Source organism: Gymnogyps californianus, chromosome 2, assembly GCF_018139145.2.
Source record: "Gymnogyps californianus isolate 813 chromosome 2, ASM1813914v2, whole genome shotgun sequence".
NCBI lineage: Eukaryota > Metazoa > Chordata > Aves > Accipitriformes > Cathartidae > Gymnogyps > Gymnogyps californianus.
The window spans coordinates 106,985,316-107,001,624 of NC_059472.1; the positions used below are offsets into that span (position 1 = coordinate 106,985,316).

The 16,309-nt window shown below is 41.0% G+C and overlaps 1 protein-coding gene across 1 annotated transcript in view; it reads right to left on the reverse strand.

The window, feature by feature from the left end:
• The window catches only part of CUL1 (cullin 1), a 57,538-nt gene extending 41,508 nt beyond the window's left edge, over positions 1–16,030 (reverse strand). The window contains exon 1 of the mRNA XM_050891248.1: positions 15,969–16,030. The gene's annotated coding sequence lies outside the window, so the exon portion shown is untranslated. The remainder of the gene's footprint in view (positions 1–15,968) is intronic.
• Between the last annotated feature and the right edge of the window lie 279 nt (positions 16,031–16,309).

The window sequence follows — 16,309 nt, forward strand, 5'->3', positions numbered from 1 at the left end:
TGCAATTCAGCAATCCACTACAAAGTGTGACTATTAGTGCCCAGATCTGTCCAAAGCCTTACTTTGTAAGGCTTTGTACTTAGGTCAGTGCTGCTGACAACAAAACCCTAACGCTAATAAGAAAATGTAACAGTAAAAATCTTTCCAAGCAGCAGACGCTATCCTACTAAGAAGTGTCTCCTCCCTATACAACAGTAAAACTCCAGTATTTCCAAACAACTCAGGGTTCTGTGGTAACTCATTGTTTAACAAGCATCCTGATGGATACCCAAGATTAACCAGAAGATACTAAAAATAACTATTTTTCTTTGGTTATCAATAACTCTTCCAGACTTGAGATTCTATTACAGATAGCCTGAAAGCCCAAGGTATTTTGGGAGCAGAGAATTTTTCTATCTGGTAAATGCATGCTTACATTAATTTCTTTGCTAAGTAAACAAATGCCACTTCCTTCAATGTCATCTTACCAGCAAGAGAATATGCAGTCAATAATGGTGGGAAGAAAGAACAACTAATGAAGTACACAAAATAAAGATTGCGTGAATTGTGAATGAAAGAATAAGAAACAAAGAAAATGCACTACTCCCATGAGTGCTTAATCGCACAAAGTTTGAGAGGTAGTGAAAAGACGGTTATCAATTCATCAGCCTCACGAAATGACAGAGTAGGAAAACAGTCACCTGGAAAGGACTACTGAGAATATCAAGCAGAGAAGACCCTTTTTTACACAAGTCCTTAAAAATATTTTGCAATTTTAACATCTCATCCACCGTAGCAACAAAATTAAGATACTCGAAAATGACAAAGGAGGTAACACGATTTAAAAAATTACACCAACAAATAAAAGAGCTGTAATAAGTCAGGACCAACTTACTTTTACTGCAGCCTTTCAATATATAAAGGGGACTTATAAGAAAGATGGAGAAAGACTTTTTACTGGGGCATGTGGTGACAGGACAAGGGGCAATGGTTTTGAATTGAAAGAGGGTAGATTTAGACCGGATATAAGAAGATATTTTTTACAATGAGGGTGGTGAGACACTGGACCAGGTTGCCCAGAGAAGTTGTGGATGCCCCACCACTGGAAGTGTTCGAGGTCAGGTTGGGTGGGGCTTTGAGCAACCTGATCTAGTGCAAGATGTCCCTGCCCAAGGCAGGGAGGTTGGACTAGATGATCTTCAAAGGTCCCTTCCAGCCCAAACCATTCTGTGATTCTGTACCCTAGACCCCATTCACTGAAAAACTCAATTCAGGGAAACATGATGACTTTTTGCCATGCTTCTACAGACAAGAATACAGCTTTATGATAAACCTGTCCTGTAATGGAGCCTGCCGGCCAAGGCTCATATGAACCCTTCCATAATTTCAAGGATAGTATGGGCCGAGACCTGAGAAATCCTATTATTTGTTTTTGACCTTTGAGCAGCAGAAAATAAAGATATTCCTTCAGGATCTACAGTATGTCATAGGTGCTTTGTCACAGCCACTTCTAGGCTACTGCATGTTCCACTCCAGTTTCACACGGTTTTAAAGATTAAATATTCTGTTATACCCTCCCTGACCCCTGCCCAATTATTTGTAGGACTTCTCTTCTGCCTTTTCTCCATGACCCTAAAAAGACCAGCTAAGATCGAGATGTTTCTTCAGATTTTAGTCAATGACTTACTGCAGTAACACAGAAGTTACCACTCACTCCTCATAGTCCTTTACTATCCATCACCCATAAGCATTTAAATCTCAAGCTCTAAGTAAAAAACATCAAGAAGTCAATCTGAGCAACAACTACTGTCTCATTTCAATCAGACATAAACTGCTTCCGTAGCTAATTTTTCTTTTTACATGAGCAACAATTACTTAGAAGATAAGGTGGAAAAACAAGAATTCTATCAATACATCTCTTATAAAATATACACTTAAAATTCGACCTTGCCATTCTGTTTCTATAATTACAGCAAACTAGTTATTAAAGACACATGGGAATAATGCATCATCATGCTGAAGTGTAATACAGATCATACCTTGGTTGTATTTAACTTCTTTAATTTCTGGAAATCGAACCTGCTGCAGTACTAATAATGACGGACTTTCACAACTGAGCAATGAAAGCCAGAAAGAACAAAGGTCCACGAGTGGCCATTCACCTCTACTGCGGGAAACACTCTGTGCATGTTACACACCCACGATCTTGGACTACGATCGTAAGTCAGCATTACAATACAAAGCAAGAAAATTAATTTGATGTCTACAACCCAGGAGAGAAGAAACTTTTTGGTTCCTTAAATCGGGTACTATTTGAACTCTCCACAGAAGCAAGAGAAGACACAGCTACAAATCTACAACTCTGCTACGACTGCAGTATGTGTAAAAAGTAACTGACCATTACTCTCTTATTAATCTGCAAAAAGCAGGCAGCCTAGAATTAGAGTGCATTTTAGTAAAAATATTTTGGCATAACTAATACAAAATACTTCACTGCTGTACAGAAGTTCATAACAGAGGGCCAACCCTTTGCTAGCTAGGAGAAAGCATAACCATTACAATAGTTCACAACTGGGCCAAGGTCCCTTCCCAGGCAGCCCGCAGAGGGAAGCGACAGCCAGGGCTCTTACTCGGACAACTCTCCAGCTGCCAGTAAGAGGCAGCCATGCTTCCATTGCAAGCCTGCAGTCACCTGCTGCCCAGCGGATGTGGAGTTTCCCCCTCTATGATGATGGAAATATTTAACTTTCTTCTCTAATTAAGCATCTCCTAGTTTTTATGTACCCTGCTGCATCTACAAATACTACCTTTTCCCAGAATCTTTTAAACTCAAGGTGTTCCTCATTCACACTGTACTAATTTTCCCTCCCTTCCCCTTATGTAATCCTCTGTATTTAAGTCAGGATGTAGCCTTTAAAAACAATGCCATGAGAAAGAACTTAATTTTGATTTTTATTTTCTCATGCAGTCCACTACATAGAAATATTATTTATAAGCAATAAGTTCCACTGCATTTGACATTACCTCACTATCCGTTGCCTGGTTTCCAATTTGAATTTTGCAATTAAAGACAAGTATACAGAATGATAACATCATGTCACTAACTTCCTAGACTCAAATAATTTACTTCTTCCAGTTACTTACTAGTTAACACAGTTGGGAAATAAAGCAATAGATGAATAATGCTATAAACTACTAATAATTTTTTTGCAGATTTATTCATGTGCAGAAAAATAGAGAGGTAATTATTAATATATTACCTTAACAGGAGTAAAGTTTCACTATGTAAGAATACTTTAACTACAAAAGCATATTTATGAAAGCAACCATTTGTACTTAGTGGTTAAACTAAGCTATGGTGTTACATGTATAGAGAGAGGAGGGGTAAAAGGCTTTGTTACTCAGCACAGTTGTTATTATACACAAACACCCAGTGAAAATATGAAATTCTATTTCATGCGAAAAGTGTAAGTGTAGTTTTTCAAAATTATTTTTGTGATTCACGCACAGAAAACCTCTCCTAGGCAAACAATTCTGGAAGGCCAAATCTGGTCTACAGTAGTTACACTGCATCTCTTTACCCAACATCCCGATTGCTAAACTTATAAAGAGGGGAAAAAGAGCATTTCAAAGTCTATCATTTCTCAGTGCCCGGGCTGCAGGCCACTGCCAAGAGTGAGGTGCCCTCCCAAGAACCATGAATTGCTACAGGTGAATTAAAACCTGAACATTAAGTCATAACCTTTACATCAGTGAGATCTCTCACCTTCCAAAGTGCCATTGGCAGGACTGTGCACAAGTCGGTCTTGAACTGACCATCGCCGTGCTTTCTCGCCCAAACAGATCAAACTTGCTGGAGACCTGCTTCATGGACAGGACCACCTGCCCGAGTTGCAACACCTGCTCTGTAGCTCTGGACCAGAGAACCCAGACTTCATTGTATCTTCAGGACCAGTTATATTTACATGAAAAAAAAATTATCCCTGCAGTTTCCAGCCGATATATACACAATTTGATGCAGCAATATGACAGTGTTCAACACCATCCTATCTTTCAACCCTGTGTTCAAGCACTGCAATTAAAACACTGTCAAACAAAATGTCATTTCTGCCCATGCCAACTGCCAAAAGGAGGTAGTATTTCTGCCAAAACTTTAGAACAGCCGCCTTGAAGGACAGAGGGAAATGCTTAGTCCCTCCTTTTCATTACTGCGGGGGACACAACATGACACACCTCATATGCAAGGAAACACATCGCATTGGAAAACAGTGGTTTTGTTTTTACTGATCATCTAATAATAAACAGTATTTCTTTTAGACATCCCATCTAAGGAAAATGATGTGTATGCCACATGAGGACTATAAGAAAATCTGAAAGTTAACCCTACTTTTATCTAAAAAACATAATAAAAACCACCAGACTTACAGCATCTCAAGCCATCTGCTAGAGCAACTACCTCATTTTTATGTCCTAATAAAACATAACTTTCAGCTTCACAGCTCCAAGGCCTATGCATCACCTGTTGTTCTCCCACAACCACTTACTTCTAAACTAGAGATTTCAAGATGGCTTACTTCAATAATTACAGATAGAATTTGAACTTGTCAGCTTCTTGGCTCAGTAAAAACTTACAGGTCCAGAGCAAGGTTTTCCAGCTGACCCAAGAGCCCAGATAGTTTTTTTTTAAAGACATGGTAGAGACGCACAGGACCTAGACTTAGTAATTTCCAAGTATTTTATCCCTTGTCTAATTTCAAACCTGAGGAGAACATTCTTAGCATAAGCTAAGGGGACCAGATTTAATTATACTAAACCCAAACACATTAGGCAAGGGAAGCAAGTTTCACTAATAAGCTATGATGGAATGAATGCCATTAAAAATAAGGTCAAAGACCTTTAGTGTTATGAGGTTTCCAAAGTTTACAAGTGTGTATTAAAAGTCAGAATTTCACCTCTGTACACTGCCTCAAATCCATTTTCTAAAACTGAACACAAGTTTCTCAGTAACAAAAATACAGTACAAGTTCATTTGGACACTGGCTGCAGTTTGACATCTTTTGTAAAAATTGGTGCAGTGACCATGTTCACTTAAATGGCCACTACAAGCAAAATATCAGCCCTCTGTGCTGAAAGGATAAAGCATAATAAACGTTTAATCTTTGGCTTCAAAAGACAAGAAAAAGGAGCAAGTTTAATACAGCCACACACTTAAAAATGCAAGATGAAATTCCTTTTGCCAAACTCTTTCCTCCCCATTTTTCCCGCTTGGCTCCTCTAACCTACTTTATCCTGCCCTCCCGTTGCTGTATTTCAGCAAGTCTAACCCAGAAATTCAACAGATACCCTTGTATTCAGCAAACAGCCACACCCAATAAGGTTCCCAACCAGTTTCACTCCCTCAAAGTCTCTGCTACCTCCACACTGAGCCAAGGCAACTATTAAGGGTATTTACCCAAGATATGCAATATCGATTGAACCAATGCCATATGACACAAGCACACAAAAAGTATTTTCAAAAAACTAAAACAGAAGCACATTAAACACTACCTTTGTTCTAACACAAGCTGTTTGCTTGTTCTTATACTATTTTAAAAACAACTTAAGATATTGGATGCTGTTTATACTTTAGCTCACATAAATTTCAAAATCACTATAGTTGAAGTGACCCTAAAGTATTACCATATCAAAATATTTGGCAAGTTTTTGCCTTACAATAAGCATCCAAAGGCACATCTATTGTTTTCAGTGTTAGGCTTGATACAAAACATACCAAAAAATAAACCAAACTCCTCCCATAACCAAAGAAGTCAATTTATTATTCATATATCCTCTCTTACCAAACATGGACAATTTCACAGATAGGACACTGCAAATGATCCATCCTACAAGCCAGGCTTAAGATTCCTCTTGCAGTCATGCAAGCACACACCTTTTGAAAAGGCATGTAAATGCAAAGTACAGAGCTGAGAACAATATACCTCTCTCCACTGCTAGTTAGCCTGTAAGATACAACCTACATGATTAATCAGATATAAGCACTGGTGTGGGGTGGGGAGACATTTAATTCTCTTTGCTTTCACCTTTTACGTCTTTGCCTCTACAATTTATAAGCTATTTCTTGAAAATTTTTTCCCAGGTTAAAAAACGTCTCTTGAATCCTAAAGGATGCAACCTCCATTCTAGCACACATTTATGTTTGATGTAGTGGAAAGAGACAAGAGAAATAATTCTATTCTGTCCCTATAATCACTTGCACTCACAATTTATGATTTCAAGACACTTTTTATATGAATGTACCTGCAAATTAATTATTTTGTGTTTACTTGACTTCAGTTGAGGTTACCATTATGAGCTCAAAACCATAATGTAACATAGCTTAGTTGAGCCATGGTCCTGCATGCAACATTTTATAGCACTGACATTTCTGTCCAGAAGTATTTTAGGTCACTAAATATACAGACTATAAACTAGGCAGATAGTTTATGCATGTAAAGTGACCCAATCCTTAAAGCAAGACTAGGACCAAGCGTAATGTCCTTAGCACTTTACATGCTACAAATGTGTAATTAATCAACATCTGGAGAATCTGTCTATAGCAGACATTTCCACTGTGCCCCAGCAAAGTGAAACCACAACTATTGTAAAAAATGGTTATTCCAGAAATCATATCGGTACCAGAAGAGAAATATTAGAATGTTTTCTCCCTTTTCAATAGCAAAGATATTTAAAAGACAAATTATGCAGACTATAATGTTCAGTTCCTCTGTATTATTACAAAATACTGAATTACATGTAGTGTGAAAAGCTTTAGCTCATTTTATCTTCAAGAGAGTTAAATTCTGTTCTTCTCATTATGAGAAAAAGGCAGATGTACACATGCATACGCTCCTCCCTTCCAAAAGTTGTCTTTGGGTGGTAAAAGCATTCTGCACAGCATTTTTTTTAAAAAAGTAGTTTAGAGTAGAAGCAAGTATGCTTAATTTGCCAGTAGTTTAATACCAAGTTGTGCAAATTTGGTGTAAAGTTTGAGCAGTTGCTACTTTACCTCCCTGACAATGCCTTCATTCAGGGCTTCAGTGTTCTTCCCATACCTGCTTCTCTATGTCTTACAGCTCTGATCAATGATATCTAATGATACCACTACCTTTCTTCATGTGCCAATGATACAGTTGCCAGCTGCAAAAATAAAACAAAAGCCTGGATGTGTTCTTCACAGCTAGAAAGACACTTAAATTCACCTTTATTTTCAAATTTAAGCAGAATATATGGAAGTAACTTGGAATTGCAGTTTTTACACCTGTTTTATTTACTTAAATTATGCACGATCATGTCCACTAAAAGCCTTTTTAACTGACATGGTTTTAACTTGGGTGCCTGATCACAAGGATTTTTCCAAAACATTAATGACTGTTCCTCAGAAGAGCACCAAGCAAGTTTGAGTGTGCCGCTTTTTCACTTCTCTTTGCTTATTCTTTTATTAGTTCTTTAACATTCTTCCTTTACTTCTTGATTTCAGCTTTACCCTTGTCTTCCTTGAGCAAACAGTTCCTGCAACTTTTGACAGAGATCTCACTACAGTAATGCAATAGCTAATACAAAACAAACAAAAAAAATGCCATCTACTTGCTGCCTAATAAACAGGGGCTAGGTCTAGACTAGACAAGGTTTGCTGATGTATCTATACAAGCAAACTCTCCCTTCTGCACTTGCGGCTGAAGTGAACTTTGGTCAATATTAACAATCCTGCCAACAGGAAAAGTTTCATGGTAGTCTTACTGCATCAACATCAACTTTGCAGATAATGTTAGGGACTATATCCTTAACACTACTATACAATAAAAATTTTCAGGTTTTGTTTGGCCACCTTTAAGAGAGTTCACATTTTGCTGTTCAAGTAATCCTTATGTACAAAGTTTGTAGACTACTCCTAAACTGAAATGTTCTTTTTAACCTGAGGTCTCAGGTTCTCCTGTGCTACAAACAGGATGCAGACCCTACAGTGTTTTTTAACTGAGCCTCCAGTAATAACCTTCATAGCTTCTTAAAACACTGATTATGCTCAGCTCTTACACCTTGGAAAAAGGCAGGCTGCAACTAGGAAAAGAGCAACACTGTGTGCAGAGAGAATCAAGTCAAGATATAACGCACTGAAGAGGAGGAAGAAAGGTTTACACAAGACAAAGGGCCTGGAGTATTGACACTCTCTCTCTGGCTTAAATCATATATAGATACAACCTGCATTAAAAACAAAACAGAACAAAAACCCCCAACAACAAAACAACAACAACAAAAACCAAATACACATAAGCCTTGAAGGACAACACGCATGAAGATGTGTTTCTTGAATCAGCCAGGAAGATGCAGAAAAGGAAAATGAGGGAGGACAAGCCATGAAAACATGATGCTAGACACCCAATATGCCAAATAGAAGACAGAACCTTGTTTTCTTAGAAAGAAAGGGGAGGGGGGGAATGCGGCAGCAGCGGAGAATCATATCAAATGCAATTTAGCAAGAACAAACACAGAAGACTCTGGAAACTCTGAAATACCTTGGGCCACTTTAGAGACCTTAATGATCCTGCAAGGACAATTCTTACACATAACTGCTTTCTTAAAAGCTCTCACCAGCCATCAAAACTTTAACTAAATCCAACTTAATAAGCTAAAACACTGTGATCCTACTGATCTCCACCAAGAAAATCCTGGTATGGTCTTACAGTCCACTTCAGACGCAGCATGATCTCTGCCAGAACCAACAGGGCAAGCCTCTGACCCTGACACAAATCCCCCTCCATTATAACAGGACTTAGTGCGCCACAACATACACTTTCATTCTGACCTGTTAGACACAAACAGGAATTTTCACCTGTCATAATGTTTCCATACAAAGTTTTCTCTTTCTCTTGGAAGGTGTTGATTCTTATCAGTAACTTTAAAAAGTACTAACATTAATGACTGTAAAACAATTCTGGCTGGGATCTCTTCCCAACAGCTTGCTAATTTCACAGCATTTTCCATCTTATTACTTTTGCAAGAGCTCAACTGATCAAGGCAATGCAGTTTGCCACTTCAAATTATAAAGATTACAGTCACACCGGTTCATCTTGCAAACAGTCTGAAGTTTTCAGACGTTCAAATATACCACAAGAGCATGGCTTAAATACTGAAGAGCTTCCTCCTATATTCACCTTCATGCTAATGTTTCATTCAGAAGCAATGAGGATTGCAGCTATCATATAGTAAAAACAGTCTACAAATCAAGGACTGTAGCAGTTACTCGCATTCATTTCCTGTGTGTGACAAAACCACTACCCTGAGAAAGCCCCCCCCCCCCTTTTTTTAAATCACATCTACATTAAGTGCACAGATATATCTGTGATCTAGACTCCTACTATGGTATAATGCTGCAAACACTGTTACCAATGAACAGTACAGCTCCTATATATTTCATTCCAGATGCCTAAATATTGACAAAGCACACTTACTCACTTCCACAGCTAGCAAGAAAAAGAATGAAAACTTTCTCATTAAAGTCTAGAAAGGGATTCATACATGATTTTTCCGGTTCAACTATGAAATCTAAACTGTAACAGTCCTAACTTATAGCAAAGAATTTATACCTCACAAAAAGTTAGTTCCGCATAAATTCAGTATAATTTTCAACAAATTTTTAATCAGTTTTGATCTCTAATAACTGCAAAAGGCGTGCCTGGTACAGAAGTGAAACAGTTTAATTTTGTAAAAGTTAAAATTGATGCACATCCCTAACAGCCACACTTAAATCCTGCTTCTTGTTGATTTAGCTTGCACCGTTGAGTTTTAAAGCTAAGCCTGCATTAGAACCTAACAAAAGCAATTTAATTACTTAAGCGTATACGTTTTGATTTTATACTACTCCTATTAGTGATGGCACTCTAGCAAAGGCACTTTCAGAGATAACAAAACTTTTCCAAAGTTATCTATGAAAAAAGCACAGTAAGAGAACAGTCTGTTTTCTAAGAAAATGCAGAAATTCTAAAAAAGTGTTTTCAACTTTACAGTGAAAAGTTTCTCCTTTGGCTACCCAGAAGCAAGCAGAACGTTTGCCCATGACATTATTACCATGAAAAGCAAGATGGATAGACTAGCAGCTAACAAAACAAGAACTATTTCCTATAACTCTCTTTTTTCCTCTCAATTCACTCCTCCAAACTAGACAAAAGTTCCAGATGACAGGCTCCACTGCTGTGAGACTAGAGGAGTTTGCAAATTAACATATGAAATTAAGTTTAAATTACAGACCAAAACAGGGTGAACTAAGGTCACACCAGCAGCCTTACTTCTGAACTCTAATCCACCTTAAGATATTGTCCACCCTTAAACACACAGAGCCAAGTTACATCAGATGCAAATTAAAAATACAAACAAGAAGTTTCTGAGTTCAGCTATGGCTGAAATTGCATTCCTAATAACCCAAATGCTTCTAGCTCCCTGCTTTAAATTTAAAAAATTAACTTTTGTCTACCTTGTATATTAATGAATCAAATATATCTGGGTTCCAGTAGCAAAACCACCAGTATCTCCATGAAAATGGGAGAAGAGAAGCATGTGCTTGTCTTCAAAAGATCAGTACATTACCAGAGCAGAGTGAGAAGCTGCCCACACTGCAAAAAGTTTAAATCATCGTGATCCTCATCATCCTATGTGTGAATAAAAAGTTTCCATTTCTCCTTCACAGTAACACCAAGTTTGAGACATAAAGCAACATTAACGAGAGCAAATCTAATGAAATCCAAAGACAAGGAGCATTTTCTATCACCTTTATGTACTCCTAATTTAAAGAAAAACAAAAGCCAATGGTATTGAACTGATATTCGAATCTAGTGCATAACTACAAAGACCTCAGAGAAAATGTATTTGATCCTTTATTCCTAGTACTGATGTCAAGCAATGCCTCATACCTGCTAGACCAAGCTACAGCAGTGAACCTTCTGACTCCAAAACCAGAACAATCAAAAGGGGAAGAAAAGAACATTAATTAATAACATTAATTTTTCCTGAGTTTTTGGAAGAACACCACAAAGTTATACTGTTTATTCAGGAATCATAGAATGGTTTGGGTTGGAAGGGACCTTTAAAGATCACCTAGTTCCAACCCCCCTGGCACGGGCAGGGACATCTTGCACTAGATCAGGTTACTCAGAGCCCCATCCAACCTGACCCTGAACACTCACAGTGATGGGGCATCCACAACTTCTCTGGGCAACCTGGTCCAGTGTCTCACCACCCTCATTGTAAAAAATATCTTCTTATATCCGGTCTAAATCTACCCTCTTTCAATTCAAAACCATTGCCCCTTGTCCTGTCACCACATGCCCCAGTAAAAAGTCTCTCACCATCTTTCTTACAAGCTCCCTTCAAGTACTGAAAGGCCTCAATAAGGTCTCTCCAGAGCCTTCTCTTCTCCAGGCTGAAAACCCCCAACTCTCTCACAGCCTTTCTTCATAGGAGAGGTGTTCCATCCCTCTGACCATTTTTGAGGCCCTCCTCTGGACCTGCTCTAACAGGTCCATGTCTTTCTTGTGCTGGGGGCCCCAGAGCTGGATGCAGTACTCCAGGTGGAGTCTCATGAGAGCAGAATACAGGGTGAGAATCACCTCCCTCAATCTGCTGTCATGCTTCTTTTTACAAGTCCAGGATACAACTGGCAAAGAAGGTAGGGCAATCTTGAGGATAAAGTACACGAGATCCCAACTCTGGCAAAAATTTACATATGACTCTATACCAGTTTCCTGAAGTGCAAAATGGAATTAATATTTTCCTATTTTCACAGTAACCTTCATTCATTTTTTTCAAGGTTCACAGATGAAGAGGGATTTGAAAAACATTACATTAAATAAAGTGGAATGTAAAAAATGTTTGGTTTATTTAAAAAAATATATTTTATTTTGACCTGTATAATTTATAAGAGGTGAGGTAGCAACATGAAGCAGTTCACTGCTGTGGCATCAGAAGTTCTGTGGGTAAAAAGAAAACTGTCAGAAAATTACCCACTGGGACACATTATTTCCTAAACCAGTGCTTTTCCCAGCAGCTGTGCTGCAACTATTCCCTGATTTAACTTAATATAACTACTCATGCTGGACAATGCAACGAGTGTTGAAATCTGACAGTGTTCCATCTCTGTAGTTACAGCACTACAGCAGGGCTCAGGACAATTTTATTACCAAGTCATTTAGTCATGTCTGTAACAAGCCTGAACTGCAGCGTTGTAGAAACATCAATAGTCAATCTGTAGTAGTTCTTCCATTGAAAAACCTACAACTCTTATAATAAAATAGCAAGTTACTTATGTAGACAAGCTCAACAACTCTTCACAATTTTCCAACTATTACATTTTCTTGCCTTTTCCTCACTGAAAATTTTCTTTTAACAAGTAAGGGAAACTCAATGGTCTCCATGACAAACTAAAAAAAAAAAAAAAATAGTAGTTTAAGTTTGCACGCTGTATAGGTTACAACTTTTACCTAGGCCTCTAAATGTTGGTTCCAACAATCACTTCTTTACATGGAGATTATCTTGAAAAATACAGTAATTAAAAAGTTTTTATTAGTTTACTCTTGCCAAAAAACCAGTGCTAGCACCTAAGTAGTCCGTTTAAAGCAAGTTCATGCATTCCTAAAGCACACGCAGAACTTCCAAGATCAAATTTTCCACTCTTCTTTCTTCCAGCTCTGTACAGCAGGAAGACTGTATCAACCTGCAGGCTGCTGGGACCACCTGTGCACGTCCTTCTGGCATACCCATCCAAATGGGACACCTACCCTGTTTTCCTCCTGATGCACAAAGACAGACCCTGTTGGCCAGCACAGAAAGTACAACAGCATACCCATGCTGTTGAACAGCAGCACTGATCCAGCCACCTTACATTTTAATCTGATTCTGCCCTTGGCAAGTTAGAAAATCCTGGTTGAAAAGTGTAGTACACATGACATCGGTACCCACCTGTAACACACTGAGAACCTCTTACTAGGGCAACCCCCTCATTTCACATTCATGATACAAATTTTTGATGTTGAGAGTGGTGTAAGTGCAAGTGGGACATCTTTAAAGCTGTTTCATCCACTAGTAATTTAAAAAACAAACAAACCCCCACAAACTTCAATGCCAAGAGAGAAGACTCCAGGTATCCCAATTCACGTAAATCACTGACACCCAGGATGTGACTTATCATTAAGCTGCACCCTACTGAAATAATTGTGACTACACAAAACTAGGCACTACTTGAGAAACACAACAGATGAAAAGCAGTACTCAGAGATCTTAACATATAAGTTGTAAGAAAACACTTTTTAAGCTGAAATCTGAGATAACTTTCTGAAAGGACTCAGTATTGTTTTCATAACAATACAGCTAGAATGTAAGACCTTGCACCAAGACTAAGCTAAATTCAAAAAAACCACCCCCAAATCAGGGTGTGCATCAATTTAGCTTAAATTAATTTAAATTATTTAAATTAAAGCAATGCGATTTTCTCATGCCAACAGTCTAAGTAACAGGCCCAAGTTATAAGGCAAGTTCAAACCAGTGTAAAAAGGACTAAGGTGGAAGAAGAATCATTTAGTTAAACCAGCACAACTATTTTGTCAGCCATGGAGCGGGATGCATATGCCTAATTTAGGTGCCTAAACTAAGAAACTGTTCTCTACATGATTCCTGGATAGACAATGGAAAGTTTCCTCCAGAGGGGTAATTCAGATCAGAAGCCTAGTTCAGTTGCTCTGAGCTGTTGTCGAGTTACTAGGATCTGCGTGTACTCAGCTGAGAAAATAACAAGCTGTTAACGCCAGGCACTGAACCTGGATTCTAGAGTTAGGTGTATAAATTACTCCCAAGATCAAATGTGTTCCGAATGCCTCCATGGGACAACTACGTCCAGTGTTCCAATTGCACCTCAAATATATGGTGATGATATGACTATGAAATGTAACCAATCTTAAGAACCAAAGCAACTAAGACAAAAAATAAGAAGTTGGGCAACAAATACTGAGAAACAAGAGAAGTCGCAAAGCGGAGGGAAAAGACTTCTTTCTATTAGTCACCAGCAGAGACACAAAGTGTCAATGCAACACAGACACCTAACCACCAAAACACAACATTACAGCAGTTCACTGTGAGCATCTCTGAAGTAAAAACTATGCACCATGGTACCTATGAAGTATCTTACTACTTCCCCAAAGAGGATGCATCCCAAACACACTCCATGTCAACCATTCACAATATGATATTACAAACAATATTTGGCCTAATTTAAGTTACATGGCCACTAGGTATTTCTGGTTCCCATGGACCATTCCTCCTAGTCCTGCCAAAAGGATTTCCAAGACAGACTTTTTTTTCCCAGACTAGCATCAAGGTATGTGTGTATATTAGAGGGGAGATATATAATTATATATGAACACATATACTGGGGGACAGGTTGTTGAGGAAGTCAGTAACAAAACAAATTAAAACAAAATAAGGTAAACCAAGTAAGTACTCTGTGTCCTCTTAGTGCTGACTGACAAGTATACAGATAACCTAGGGTCAAATTCCTTTCTCCTCAAAGGCACAACTGGAGAATTTAAATACAAAGTGGGGGAGACAGCATGTGAGTCTACAAAGGAAAGGAGTATGTGGAAAGGAAAGATAATTAGGTGAGATCACAAGGAAGGTTTTAATGACAGGAAAATAAGAGCAGAAGGGCAAAAAGACATGGTGAAAGAAATAGTTACTGGGAGGAAAAAACCTGAAAGGGTAAAGGTAATAGGGGGATAACGATGGTGATGGAATATAACTCGAAGAGGAAATAAGCAGGATGGGAAAAGGATCCCAGTAAGGACACAGTTAGCTTTCAGTAGCAAAGTTACTAGGAAACAAATAAGGTGATTATTTGCAATGACAAAACACTGCAGGACTAGCCATCTGGATGGAGGCAATAAATGCACAAACAAACACACAGATAAAAGGTTACAGGGGGCACCTTCTCTGGTAAGGCCACAACAGTAGGTGGCAACAAGGGGAAGTCTGGTGCACAGTCCTTGACAGTGAGAGAAACCTGGAGAAGGTGACAAGGAGGAGCTGTGGGAAATATCCCCCAGCAGCCACAATGGTACTGGGGACATGGGGGAATTTCTTTAAGTACAACCAAACAGCTCCTAGACAGACCTGAGTGTCACTAGGGCTCTGGCGATGGCTGGGATACAAAAGGGTGAAAGGAGGCAGCACAGAGAAGGACAGGGAGGGCAGAAGGCAGGTGAACACCTTAAAACAGTGCCCAGTGAGGTTATGGACAAAAGCTCACGGGAAGAGAGCACAGGCCTGGGACAAGCAGGGCCTGGCATGGCTGGGGTGGGCAGTCCCGGGGCTGGGGAGCAGAGCGACGGCACAGGGCTGCAGGAGGATGGCCCCGAGGACCAAGAGCCCGCGGGGTGGGAGGGAAAGGCAGGGGCAGCCATCGAGGCGGCCCCAGCCATGCGGGGGCCGCGGTCACGGGGGAGGGCAAGGAGGCGGAAGGGAGGGCCGGGCCAGGCCGGCACGGGGAGGGGGGGTGGGGGGAGGGAGCAGGCGGGCAGGCCGGCCAGCGGGCAAATCCAGCGGGGCCGGGGCAGCCGGCGGGGCGGGCTCCCGCGCCCCAACGGGGGCGATGCATTTTGAGTGCGCAGTTAGCGGCCTCCCCGCTCCGACCCGGCCCGCGGCTCCTGGGGCCGGATCTGCGAGCGGGCCGGACAACAGCTCCCGCCGCCTCCTTCGCTGCGGAGCCAGGTGCGCGCCTGGGAGAAGAAAGGCAGGCGGGCGGGCAGGCCAGACCCGGCCTCCCCTTCCCCCGCTCCCGCTCCCCGCGGCGTGACTCAGTGCCGGGCCCCGCTCCGCCAGGCCCGCGCGGCCTCGGCCCAGCAGGGCCGCCTCCTCCAGGACCGGGCCCGGCCCGGCCTCGCTGCGACACAACGCCGCGGCCTCCCCACACTCACCAGCATCGCGCGTCCCGCAGAGTCAGGCCGCGTCCGCCCGCCCCTTCCGCCTCCGCCAGGCCCGGATCCGCCGCCACCTCCCCCCAGTGCGGCCCGGAGAGCACGGAGGCACCGCCCCTCGCCGCCCGCCCCGCCCCGGCTCACGGCGCGCCGAGGCCTCCCGGGGGGCCCGGGCCTGTAGCTGCCCGCGCCGGGAGGGGCAGCCCGCTCCCTCCCTCCCCTCCCCTGAAGACGGGTGAGGGACGCTGCGGAGGGAGGGGACCGGGGGAGCTCGGGGTGACCTGAGTCCGGCCGCATCCTCGGCTGCTCCCTCCCTCATCCCCCCAGGAGAAGAGCTGGGG